Source organism: Rousettus aegyptiacus, unplaced genomic scaffold (assembly GCF_014176215.1).
Source record: "Rousettus aegyptiacus isolate mRouAeg1 unplaced genomic scaffold, mRouAeg1.p scaffold_m13_p_3, whole genome shotgun sequence".
NCBI lineage: Eukaryota > Metazoa > Chordata > Mammalia > Chiroptera > Pteropodidae > Rousettus > Rousettus aegyptiacus.
Genome location: NW_023416306.1, coordinates 17,011,800 through 17,025,300, shown reverse-complemented (window position 1 = coordinate 17,025,300; position 13,501 = coordinate 17,011,800). Strand labels below are relative to the sequence as shown.

The window sequence follows — 13,501 nt, the reverse complement described above, 5'->3', positions numbered from 1 at the left end:
TACTGGCACCATCTGATCTGCAACCTGAGGGTTGGGGATCCCTGATATAGAGGCGGTTTCTCTCTCTCTCTCTCTCTCTCTTTACACACACACACACACACACACACACACACACACACACACGCACACACAATCTGTCTCCATTTGGGTATCTGGGTGTGGTTATGTGTTTTGCTTTGGCTAATGGGGCATTAGCAAATACAGCACAAGCTGAGGCTTGCAAAGTATACTTGGGAGACCCTGAAACTATGGCCATGTGAGTGAACCTGGTCTAGCCTGCTGGATGGACAGAGACATGTGGCTAGTTCTTCTGCTCCCTCATTCCCCTGGAATGAGGCCATTCCGGACCCACCAGCCCCCAGCCATCCCACCAGCTAACTGTAACACTGCTGAGTTGACCCATACACTCCATGAGCTATAGAATGAAATGGTTGTTGTTTTAAGCCGCTAGGTTTTCAGGGTTGGTTTGTTACCCAGAAAAAAGTTAACTATTACAAGTAGATTGGAGAAGTTATCTACCATTTAATGAGAAGAAACAATGAGGAAATGGAATTTGCTTTTCAGAAATGCACTTGGCAGGTGACTTTTGCCATAATGCAGATACATCTCCTGATGTAAGGGCCATCCATGTGAACAGAACTGTCAAAACATAGCTGAATTGTTTGTCAGGCTTTTAGCCAATTTAATCTACAGAAATGCATGTGAGGCCAAGAACAATGAATTTTAATGCTTGGGCTGCTAAATACAAAAAGAAATTTAAGCCATATTTACACAAGTGCTGTATTCTTAGGAAAACCCATGGGTCCTCCTGGAAAGGAGGCTGGCTTGGGGTATCCCTGGTGTTCTTCCTCTTGTAGAGACTGCGATCCCTGGGAAAAGCAGAGGAATAGTCAAACATTAGATAGAGCCCACTCTAATACCTGAAAAGCACCATTCACAGGCGTTAATGTCTTAGCTTGGTAGAAATAACGCTTCCTTCATCAAAAAAGTTGTTTGATCCCTGAATTCCATTTTTTTTTTTTCTTTTAGATATTAACTCAGAGCATTTCAGTCTCCTCCGGGGATGAAGCCATGAAAGTGCGCAGTTGATTTAGTGAATACAGTTATTTAACGTCATTATTATTGTAGCCCTGAATGAGGCCACTGTCCCTTTCCTGTTGACAATCCCATGGTTCCTGCTCCCACGCCTTCCCCCAAGGTCCCCACACGGCCCCCAGCCAGTTCCCACATCATCTCACACATGAAAATGGCAGCTTTTCTCCTGCTTCCAGCATTTGCACCTTTCAGGACCCTGGGTATACGCCACCACTGGAGCCATCTTTTAAAAATACCAATCACGTGTGATTCCCTTGCTGAGACATCTGCAATGGCTCTCTCTTGCCTAAGACCCTTGAGACGCATCTCCTTTCCCTGTTGTGTTACAATTTTCCACAAACCAGGTGATTAAACAACAGACATTTATTGTCTCACAGTTCCAGAGACTAGAAGTTCAAGATCAAGGTGCCGGCAGAGTTTGTTCCTTCTGAGGGCTGTGAGGGAAAATCTGCTCTGTTCCTCTTTCCTAGCTTCCGGCAGCCTTGGACAATCCTTGGCTTGTAGATGACACCCTTCCCGTGTCTTCACATTGCCGTCTCTCTACAGGTTGTCTTGCCTCTCTGTCTGAATTTCCCCTTTTTTTAAGGACACCAGTCATACTGAATTAGGGCCCACCTTCATGATTTCACCTTAATTCAATCATCTTCAAAGACCCTATTTCCAAATAAAGTCACATCTTTTTGGTGGACTCATTCAACCAGTAACACCCATTATTTAAAGTCCTTCGAAGGCTGAGGCCACACTCCCTGCCCTAGGTACTCCCTGAATTATCCTTGTGCCTTCACAGTTCTGGCTATAACCCCATCAAATGCCATCCACGGTTATGTCTGAATTCAAGTTTCTGTTCTGCTATCTGTCAGGTAGGTCACTTATACTATTTGTGCCTTGATTTCTTCATCTTTAAAGGGGACAATAATATTAACTACCTCCTGGGCATTGTTATGAGGGTTAAATGAATTTATATAAGTAAACCCTTTGAATAGTGCCTGGCTCATAAGAAATGTCCAATGAATGTTAATTACTATTATGTTTATGTTTTTCGAAGTCTTCTCCTGTTTCTTCCCTCCAGTGAGGCTCACCCTTTCATTGTCCCCAATTAAGAGGTTGTGGCATCCCCAAGTCACACTGCAAGTCCACAGAATTAGAACCCAGGACTCTTCCCCAAATCTAGTGCTGGTTGCACGGTCTCGTTGCCCTGTGCTTCCCTTGCCCCTGGTCCACACTCCTCTCACCTTCTTCTGGCTCTTTTCTGTAACTCCAGATTATTTCTAGGATGAGCCATGAAAGGCATTTTCTAAAAACCTAGCTTCCAATATGAACTAAATGCGCCCTAAGTGTTAGCCGTTGTTCTGTTATGTGTTAATTTGTCACTCGGGGATACAGAGGGGACGGGAAAAGCATTGAGCACTGGGTAATGGATCTCTCCAGAGTTTGCCCCCAGTCTTCATCAGCATCCTAATTATTCCACACCTTTTTAATAGAGGAAGCATTAGCATTCCTAAACTGCGTAGGGGTCTGATTGAAATAATGTCTTCTGAATTATCTTTTCATAAACCAAAAAAATAAATAAATAAATAAGTAGGAAGCTCCGCAGATACAGCCTCTTCCTGGGCTGCTACCTGGCCAAGGTCTTAGCAGGTGTATGAGGAGAGAGTGACTGAGCAGTGGCTGCATTTGACCCACCCAGGGCAGGAGATACTGCCCAGTCTTTTTACTCCTCCTCCTCCCCCTATCCTTCCTCACTGTGCTAATCCCTCAGGGCTTAGTTCACATGACTCCTCCTCCTCCAGGAAGCCTCCTTTGTCTTCCTTCCCTGGTTGCAGGTAAAATATATGCCTCCAGACTTCCTCTTAATTCTCTCAAGTACCATCCCCGTTGTTCTGTGTGTGTAGCTCTTGCTAGCTTTGGTGAAAATTTATCAAGGACAAAGCACTATTAGAACCTCCTTTTGTCCTTTCTGTAGCTGCCAGCACAAGCCCAGGCCCATAGTAAGTCTCAGTGAATAGCTACTGACTTAACTTGACAGAAAAAAAGACAGTGTGAGTCTCTACATATCCTGGTCCCTCCAGCTGTCTCCCGTTCCAGCTGCCTCTCCAAGGTGGCAATTCCAGAGGACTCAGCATCAGTGAAATGCAGATTGGAGCTTAATGAGTAAGGAAGGTCTTTCCAACAGCCAGTGGTCTGAGCTGGGAATGGGCTGCCCCACAAAGTACAAAGTTCACCATCTCTAGGAGTATCAGAGCAACAGATGGGAAACCCTTTGCGACTCAAAGACCCTAAAGTTCCATGGCTCCAACATCCCATAGCTCCAAGGTCCTGTGACACTAGGGTTCCGTTCTATGTTTCATATTATTCTTTGCAAAGAAAAGACCAGCTTCTTTGAGTAGCTCCCAGGCCATGTGTTAAGAAGGAAATCTGTAGCCAACGACCGCCACTTTGTTAAAATTGGTACAAACAGAACGTCGCACATTTGGAGCTGTCACTCCACTGAGAGTCATTCATGTAAACAACAAGGTCCTCATGGGTTTGATGACAACACAAACACCACTTGCGACTCAATTAAGGAAGCAGTAATTAAAAAGGGGGAACAGCATGCCGTCTCTCCAATCATATCTTCCCACTGGGGCCTGGCCCTGCTGACTAGTGGGATCCAGGGCACACGGGGGACCTGCCCTGGGGCCTGTGCTCCAGCCCTGAGCAGTCTCCCAGGGTAAGGTGTGGAGGGAGGGATGACATGGAGACATATAGCCCTAGACCTCAGGGAATGACCGGCAAGTGATATAACTTGATAAAAATGATTGTAAATTAACAAAGTGCCTCTAAGGTGTTGCAATATTGCCCCCACGCCCGAAGATTATACTTTATCGGTTCTCAAATAATCATAACCAATATTTTTTATTTTTACTTCATTCTAAGAACTTGTTAAATATTAATTCATAGCAAGTTCTGTTGTTATTGGCTCCATTGCAATGAGATAACTGCTGTCATTGGCTCCATTTTCCTGGGTGAGAAAACTGAGGCACAGGCCCCGACTCATTCAACTAGAAAGAAATAAGACTAGAATTTAAACTTTGGGAGTCTGGCTCTAGAGCCCCCTCCCTTCATGGCTATACTTAACGGCCTCTCCTCTTTTCGAAATGCTCTTTCCTGGGCCTGGGTCTTCCTAATAATACTTGACTTTCCTGTTTGTTAAGTACCTATTCTGTTGCAGAAACTATGCCATGCACTTGACATGGAGGATCTCATCTTAAGAAGTATGTATTGTGATTATCTGCATTTTACGGCTAGAGAAACTAAGGCTCTTGAAAATGAAATGCTGTTCCAACTGAGTCAGACCCTGGGATCAAATCCATATCTTCCTGATTCCAAATATGTCCTCCTCCATTTTTACTCCCAGTTACATGTATTCGGGAGAGGATTGGTCAAGGCCAAATAGTGGACTAACAGATATTTTTCATTTGTATCCTACAAAACTAAGAGCACGAGAAGAGAAGACCCAAAAAGATGCTCCTGTCTTTGAGGACTGCTATGGATCAAACTGCGTTCCCCAAAAATTCATGTATTAAAGCACTAACACTCAATGTGACTGTATCTGGAGATCGGGCTTTTAGGAGACAAGGTTAAATGCGGTCATAAGGGTGAGGTCCTACCCTGATAGGATTGGTGGACTCCTAAGGAGAGGAAGAGAAAGATCTCCTTCTCCACATGCATGTGTCTAGGAAAGGGCATGTGAGCAAACAGTGAGGAGGTGACATTTGCAAGCCAGGAAGAGAGAACCAGAATTCAACCATGCTGGCATCCTGATCTCAGACTTCCAGCCTCTAAAACTATGAGAAGTAAGTTTCCATCGTTTAAGCCACTGGGTCCATAGTGTGTTATGGGAGCCTAAGCTGACTAACACAAGGGTTTTGTAATCTTTCTGAAGCAGTGAGACATTAACGCATTGTGGCAAGCAGGGTTGGTGGCTGACCCATCACCCATATATGGATGAAGGGATGGATGGATGGCTGGAAGGCTGGATATACATGTTATTCATCCACAGTTAGGAATAATGCCCATGGATCAATGCCGTTCTGATGACTATTCCATATCCACCTTGGTAGCTTTTCCATCATTTCCTCTTAACTTTCATGGATGATTGAAATCACGGAGAACAGGCCTCCACAGGTGGCAAAGAATCTGGATGCTTCTCAGTGAGCTGTAGCCCTGGTCATATGATCAGCAAATTAACATTCAATCCTGTCCCATGTGGCAGCTCTTAGAAGTATTCATGACTAACAAATACACGCAACAACCACACCCTGAAATAACTCTGATGTATGCTTTCAATTCTATAAATCTCAGGCCCCTATGTTTGGAGCAGGATGTTTGGGAAAATTAACAGCTGTGGGAATCCTGCTGAGACCCTGGAACCAAGCTTAGCTTGAGGCTCCACAAACATTTTGTGCACACAGACAGCGTGCCAGGCCCAGCGAGGGATGCTGGAGACACAGAGGTGAATAGGACTCCTTGCCTGCTTTCAAGGAGTTCTGAGTCTGGGGGAGGCTCACAGAGCCTCTGTACTCTGTCCTCAGCAGCTGGCCAGGTTTTTGGAATGTCTCTGTTGACCTCCATCCCAACCCAATTCCAGCAAACCAAAGGAAGACACATCCCTTCTTTGCCAGGGAACAGAGCATAAGGGAACACAAGGCAGTGTCCCTGAGGACAGCAGGCTCCAAACCCAAGAATAGTCTCCAGGGTCATGTATAAAAGGCTGAATAAATAAAAGTAAAGGGCCAACACTAGAGCAGAAAATTAGAACAACTTTTATGTGGGGGTAGTGGGGAAGGGAAGGGATGAGGAGGTTAAGTAGAAGGCAGGGCTCAAAAAAGCAAGTAGGCAGAGGGAGAGAGCAGCTGCTTAGGGCAACAGACACTTGGGATGGGCGGGGTGTAGGGTATAGTAGCAGCCGCCGCTTGCTGAGTAGCATATGCCAGGCACTGTGGGACACTCCACGCACACAAGATCAAGTCCAAAAATATCTGTTTAGCCTAGCGCCAGGTCCACGGAAAGAATAGCCCTGTGACATAGGTCGTATTTTCCCCCATATTTTCACTGAGGACGAGAACTTAAAGCCCAGGGGGCAAAAGCTTTAAGCCCCTGGTCCTGCCACAAATTGGCCAGAGTAGTGACACTTGCCCAGATGAGCCACCCAAGGGCTGCGCCCTTTGCCCGCACTTCTGCTGCTTCCCTGAGGGAGGCTCTGAAATAGGTAGAACCTCCACCAGACCTCTCTGGGTCAACTTCCCTTTCCTTGTCTGTAAAATGGATTGTTTAAGGATTAAGGTTTGAATGAGTCAATGTGACAAAGTAGCATTTGTCAGGTGGGGAGCATTATCCAAGTTTGTTGGTGTGGCTGCTGGTTAGAAGTGCAGGGAGGACAACAGAGGTAAACATCGCTACCGCCCTCGGTCCGTGCCAGGCACGGCTCTGAGCATCTATCATTCATGATATGAGCCCGTTCGATCCTCACCCAACCCTAGGAGGCAGGGACTATGATCATCACTTTACAGGCACAGCGTGTTGGGAAACTTTCACAGTGTCACACAGGTGCACATGAGAACTAGCTTTGCCGCTGGGTCGTCCGCCTTCAGAGCCCAAGCTCTCTCCTGCTGCAGTCTACACGGCAGAGCAGAAGGAATGCAGGCCCGGTGCCCAGAGAGGCGGCGTGAAGGCTGCCTCTGCCCAATGGTTCTGTGCCCTTTGGCAACTCATTGAACCTCTCTGGGACTATTTATCTCTGAAATGGAGATTTAAATGCAAGTGCTCAGCTCTCACTGGGGCTGTTGGGAGGATTTCAAGACATGATGTACATGAAACACTCAGCCCCGCGCTTGGCACGTGTAAGTGCTTGATGAATGGCAGCCACTGTGATGGTGAGAAGGAGAAGAGGAGGAGAGAAGGAGGAAGAATACGAAGAGGAGAAGAGGAAAATGAGGACGCCTGTTACCTGCTCTGACTTGCCTCTATTTCTGACCTCTCCACTTTGCTTGGGTGAGCCAATCTGCCACGGCAGCCATGGGCAAGAAGGGCCCAATCACCCACAGTCCCCAGGCAGGGACTTCCCTCCATGACCTCCTGTCCCCCTGACAGCCCCTTCCTTGATCCCAGCAACCCCAGAACCCCAAGTGCAAGGAGCTCCATCAACAAACCTGTTTCAGGAAAGGCCATCATTTGGGCCTATAAATCAATAGGCTTTCTGTGGGCATTTGCAAAATCAAAGACATAGTCAGCTCCAGATAATGTATCATGCCTGAGAGGCCAGGGGGTGGAGCTGTCATATCTGGTCAGCGAGAAGGAAAATCTATGTCTCCTCCTGGGCCCCGGTGCCGGTGTCACTGCAGGCTGCACGGTTGGCCTCCTGCATGAGCCACCATGGGGCAAATGGCAGCATGGGGCAAGTGACAGTAGCTGCTGTGTGTGTGTGTGTGTGTGCGTGTGTGTGTGTTGAGAGAGAGAGAAATTTGTTGGGTTTTTTTGTTTGTGTTTGTGTGTGTGTGTTTTTCCAAGAGGCTATCAGCATTCTGGCAGCGTCCTAAGAAATTCATCAAATTATTTAACCTTTGCTGGAATAAATAATACATGTGCTTTCTCAGGATTTATTCTGATTAAGCCGTCCTGGAGTGGTGCCAGGCCTGAGCCCGCCCCAGGAAAGGCAGGAAGGTGCTGGTGGCACAGGATGGAAAATCAGGAGGCCAGCTGAGGGTTAGGTGGGAGGGGGCCAATGAGGCCGGAGGGCCCTGGTAGTGGAGGTGGACCCCTGTGGGCCCCTCCAGGATTGTGAGATGTAGAGGAAGAAGTTGAATTTTGCCAGCCTCCGTTTCTCCACGCACAGGCTGTCTCCCTCTAGCATAAGGAGGGAGGTGCAGTGCAGAGAGGGCTGGGCTTGGGGCTCAGAGATGTGGCTACGACTGCCAGATGACCATCTGCACGTCCAGGAGGCTGAGAACCAGGACGCCTGGGTTAGAATCCCTGCTCTGCTCTCTGCGAACTGTGGGTCCTGCCCTCTCCTGGCATCCCCATCCACGTGCACTTACCCGGCGGTGCCTGTGAGGTGCAGTATCTACTATCTATTGAGTGTTCAGTAGATATGAGCTAGGCACATATGAAACTGCTGAGATACGGCCAGGTCCTTTAACCTACACAAGGATCATTTCATACGGCTCAACCTGTACGTGCACATGGTGGAGATGACCTTGCCAGTGTGCACACTGCACTCTGCTTTAGTCTCTATGCCTAAATCAGGTTATCAGCAAAGAACCTGGTTTAACCTCAGCTCCATGAAGTCTATATGATCATTATCATCCTCATTTTACAGATGGGGAGACTGAGGCCCATTGGAGTAAGGGAACCTGCTCAGGGTCACCCAGCTGACGAGGGGTCTGAGCTGGGATTTGAACCCAGTGTAGCCCCAGAGCTCCTCTCAATGATACATCACGACATTGCTTCTGCTTGGTCTTGTTTGGGAGGATCCTGCCACGGTGCATGGGGGGCGACAAAGGCAGAGAGAGAAGGCTCTAGATTTCCAAATTTGATTGCCTGCGTGGAAGGTAAGTAGGCAATAAAGGAGAAGAATGGAAAAACCTGAGCCTCTCTGTGACATGAAATTTGCAAGAGCCGGATTTCAGTGAGAAGCTCTAGGTAAACTGCAGAGACATTGAAAGAGGGAAACTGTAGTGTCTGGGACACTTGGCAGTAATAGAGGATCCTGGAAAGGTTCTAGAGATGACCCAGAAGCCCGCCATAGCAAACCCATTTCTAGGAAAAGCCTGTGGACCCCAGAAAAAGGTGCTCCCTCCTTTGCTCGCTCTGGCCTGTGCTGAGCACCTGGCATTAAGGCAGGCAAGTCTTAGAGGCCGTGACTCTGCTCGGGCGGCCATACAGAATGTCACTGACTCAGGGCTTGAACAACAGCAACTTATTCTCCAGCAGTTCTGGAGGGCGGAAGGAAGTCCAAGATCGACTTCTGGGGAAGCCCGGCCTCCTGGCTTGCAGGTGGCCTTGCTGCTGTGTCCTCACACGGCCTCTTCTCTGTGTATGTGCCATTCTGGACTCTCTTCCTTTTCCTAGAAGGACATCTAAGGGCCCTACCTCCATATAAGTCACATTGGGGTGCAGAGCTTCAACATAGGAATTTTAGGGGGAGAAATTTCAGTACAGAGGAAGGCTGGACAGAGCTGGCTTGACCACAGAGTGAGTGGTGGGGACCAGGAACCAGGTTGCCCAGTCAACTCCAGACTGGAGGCTCGTGGACTCAGACAAGTCCCTTTCTTTCCTGGGCTTCAGTTTTTCCCACTACTGAGTAGGGTGGTCACCCTCCACATCACTCTAGCTGTAACAACACTGTGATTCTCTAGGCATCTTTGAGGCAAGGGAGAGCAAGCAGAGGCTCTGGAGCCAGTATGTGTGGTGTCAAATCCAGCTCCATCACTGAGCAGCTGTGTAACCTTGGGCAAGAGACCCGACCCCCCAGAGCTCAGTGCTTTATCTGCCACAGTGGCAGTAGTAGTAATTCCTACCTCTAGGCTGGCAGGTTTGATTAAACGAGGATTCTGTGGCTCATCCGGCTAGCAGTGTGGATTCCAGAAGTAGCAGCTAATGATCAGGAAGAGAAGGATGGTAGGAAGCTGGTTTCAGACTCAGAACAGGAGCGGAGTGCCAGGAGCCCAGAGGAGTGTCCCAGGGGAGGAGACAGCAGGGTGCCAGCTCAAACCCCAAACCCACCTGGGATCTAAATCTCAAAGCTCCACAGGCAGAAGACCTCGGCATTTCCACAACTGCTCAGTCAGTTTCAGGCTCTTGTTCTCAGAAGCAGAATCCTGGGTTTGGAAAGAGTCGCAATTGCCCAACAATAACCCCAAATAATCTTTTTAGAAACCACATATCATTTTCCTCTTAAAGAAATGGAATCTCTAATTAGAGTTTTCTCTGAACGTTTTCTCTTTGAAAAAAAAATTAAAAATGTATAAGCCCTCCTGTATCATGGATGTATATTTCATTACTGCATAATTGGGATCTTTGTCAGTAACTAGGGGAGTGGGCACAGCCTTTTAACTGGCCGCAGATGCTAATGCGGGGAGAGACATTTTCCTCTTCTTTGCTTAACCGTTCCAGCCAGAGACTAGAGTCCTCCCTAATAAGTATTTATGTCAAAATCCTTTTTTGGGGGAGTAGGGGGAGAAAGAGCAGCTGTAGCACAGTTGAAAGATGGTGTCTCTGATTACAGTATGCCAGCAAAGGGAGGGGGGGATCATTTTTAGAGTGAAACAGTGTTAATCAAGTTAATCACAAAACCCGCGCTTTAATTGCTTCTGCTCTCAGACAAAATTTTACTTTTATCTAAATTACTAAAGTGAGGAGAGTGCAATCCACTCTAATTTAGCTTTTGAGCTAAGGAGAAAGCGCGTGTGGAAGGCTGGAGAGGTTTTTAAACATCAGGAGAGCTCGTGCCATGGAATTCAGGTCTCTCCTTCTCTCTCTCCCTCCCTCACTTCTCCCTCCCACCCTCTCTTCTTTCCCTCGAAACAGCTGAGCCGGTGGATGAAAGCATAGAGTCTTGGACCTACCACTTAAGACTGAGTTAACACGTTACTTAGCTTCTCAGAGTCCTCAGTTTTTTCATCTGTGAAATGGAGATGATAACGGAACCCACCTCGGGACTGTGGTGCTGATTAAATGAAATAACAAGGAGGAAGTACTTCGAATGGTGCTTTGTGTGCATGCATGCCACACACGCACACACACACACACACACTCAATAACGCTCAAGAAGTGTTAGTTGCTATTCTTATCCCTCAATTTTCCTTCCGTATTTTGCCTCCTCCTCCCCTTCCTCCTCTCTTATCTCCTTTCCCCTACCCCCACATCCTCTCACTAAGCACTGACTCTGCAGGAGGCATGAACCATCTTCAGGAAGCTCATTGTCTGGTTCTCAGTTCAAATGCAAGGGGAAAGTGAACAGGGACTCAAGAAATTACAGAAAAGTATTAGGGTTTGGGCTGGAGGAGATCCCTTCTTCCCACTGGGCAATCAAGACAGGCTTCCTGGAAAAGGAGGCACTGTAGCCAGGCACTAAACAACACTACAGGTGTGAAGTTAAATGGATGGGAGAGGGAGGAATGGGACCCGCACTCCAGACAGAAGGACCAGCATCAGTAGCAGTCTGGAGGGGGACTTGCAGGAGCAGCCAGTACGGGGATGCTGTGGCAGAGCTGGGTGCTGTCAAGTGGGCAGCTCAGCTGATCATGGTCCTAAGGACAGGCTGAAGCTATGATTCCTGCCCCGTGCCACCCACAAGTTTCATCCAGGACATCCTCCTTTCCTCAACTTCCAGGAGACCCAAGGCTGAATCTCATGGTGATCACGCTTTGAACCATACACAGTCCTGTTGTCGTTGGCTGCCATACCCACCCTGCCCTCCACCAGCTTTACTTTCTCCTCTTTGGGTCTTCCCAGTTCAAGCTTAGTCCAACAAGGAGCTAATATCATCCAACTTGCCCGGAAACACAGATTAGAGAAAACACACACAGTCAATTTAACTGGCAATTAAACAGGCTCCCCTATGTAATTAGCGTCAAGACAACTCACAATTACTACAGGGTGCGCCTTCACAGCCAAGGCTCCACATTTATATAGAGCGACAATTACCGGGCGCTAATATCTTAACAGGAAGCAGAGGGAATTTGTGAAATCGTTTCAAGGAGGCAGCCCGTCCTGTCCTCCCATCTGCACTGTAAATACCTCTTTTGTAAATGCAACTGTAAAATTAAAGACCGAAGGCTTGAAATGATGCCGAAGAAGAAAAATGCTCTGTTGAGAGTAATTGATTGCTATTTTGAGACGACTGATTCCAGGAGACTAACTAGTTATACCATGTTAGTGATCATAAACACCACTGATTGAGGACCTCCCCGTGCCAAGCCAATTCATACTTTATTACAACAGCGTTTCACAATGACTCTCTTTGAGTGAGGTCAGGGAAGTGAAGCAGCTTGCCCAAGGTCACAGATCTCACAAGGTCAACAGCAGCATACAAACCTGGTTCTGACTCCAAAACCTTTGTGCAAAACCACCTCACACACAGCTGTTCCATGCCCCCTGGAAGACCTCACATCCAGTCCCAAATACTCATTAGCAAATGGGGAGGCAGAAGATCAGAGAGGGAAGGACTTGCCCAAGGCCAGTAGCAAGGGAAGGGCCTGGATTCCAGGTCTCCTACTTCTCACCGTTGTCTGGTCCTTTCCACTGTGCCCCTTGGTGTATATGGAAAATGAAGCCTGGAGAAGGTCACCAAAGGGTACCCCCACTGGTAACTCCATCTCTCCTAGAATTCCTTCATAGGTCTGAGGTCCTTGTTCCCAGGGAAAGGGAGACCTGAGATGGCTTCAGGGTCATCAGATTCCATGTAACTTAACCCAAACGGGAGAGCATCTGGAAGCACTGAGCATTGCATTGGGTGCGCAGTAAGCATTTTCCTTCCTCTTCCCTTCTTCTTAACTTTCAGAACTACCCTACAAGGAACAGCAACCATGCTATTGGGGAACCCAACAATCAGGAACACTCAGCCAGACTTAACACACGACCTTAGCTTATCAAAGGACTTTAGCAGTTAAGTCTACTCAGCTAAACCATTAGGGCAAATTGGTGGATATATCAGCTATTGCCACGTAACAAACTCTCTCAAAACTCAGGAGCTTATAAACAGATTTTATTATCACTTACCCATCTGCTGGTCAGCTGGGGTTTGTCTGATCTAGGCTGGCTGCCTCTTCTCATTGCAGGTCTGTGACAGTGATCAGCTCTGCTCCACATGTCTCTCAGGCTCCTTGGACCAGCGGGTTGGCTGGGCCACAGCAGAGACTCAAGAGTGTAAGCAGAAATGTATGCGGAAGGCCTGGGATTGCCTCTGGTACACTATCACTTTTGTACACATACCATTGGCCAAAGCAAGTCACATGGTCAACCCGAAGTCACATGACCAAGCCTAAGTCACATAGCAATGGTGTGGACACAGGGAAGAGTGAAGAACTAGGTTGGGGAGAGAGATGTTCAATTTACAACAGTGCAATAAAACAACAAATAAGTAATTTCTTTGGGGGAGGAGCTAGCAGCTGATGGGATGTGACCTAAAGCTTGAATTTATGACTTTGTAAAATGAGAATAATTATAACTAGCTCACCGAGCTGTTGTGAGGTTTAAATGACATAATCCACATAAAATTTTTCAGCTCCATTCCTGACAAGTTATCCACACTCAAGAACCACCACCATCCCCAGCATGACCAACTTGTTCTGGTTGATCCAGGGCTGTTCATCCTAGGAATCCTCTCGGTCCCAAGCAAATGGAAATGATTGGTCACCCTAACTGT

The 13,501-nt window shown here is 47.5% G+C and overlaps 1 long non-coding RNA gene across 1 annotated transcript; it reads right to left on the bottom strand.

Moving 5' to 3' along the window:
* Positions 1–704: 704 nt before the first annotated feature.
* LOC118615014 lies at positions 705–12,972 on the bottom strand. The gene is made up of 2 exons (XR_004956252.1): positions 12,856–12,972; positions 705–869 (listed from the first exon to the last, which is right to left on the bottom strand). It is a non-coding gene; the product is annotated as an uncharacterized LOC118615014 (long non-coding RNA).
* Positions 12,973–13,501: the final 529 nt, after the last annotated feature.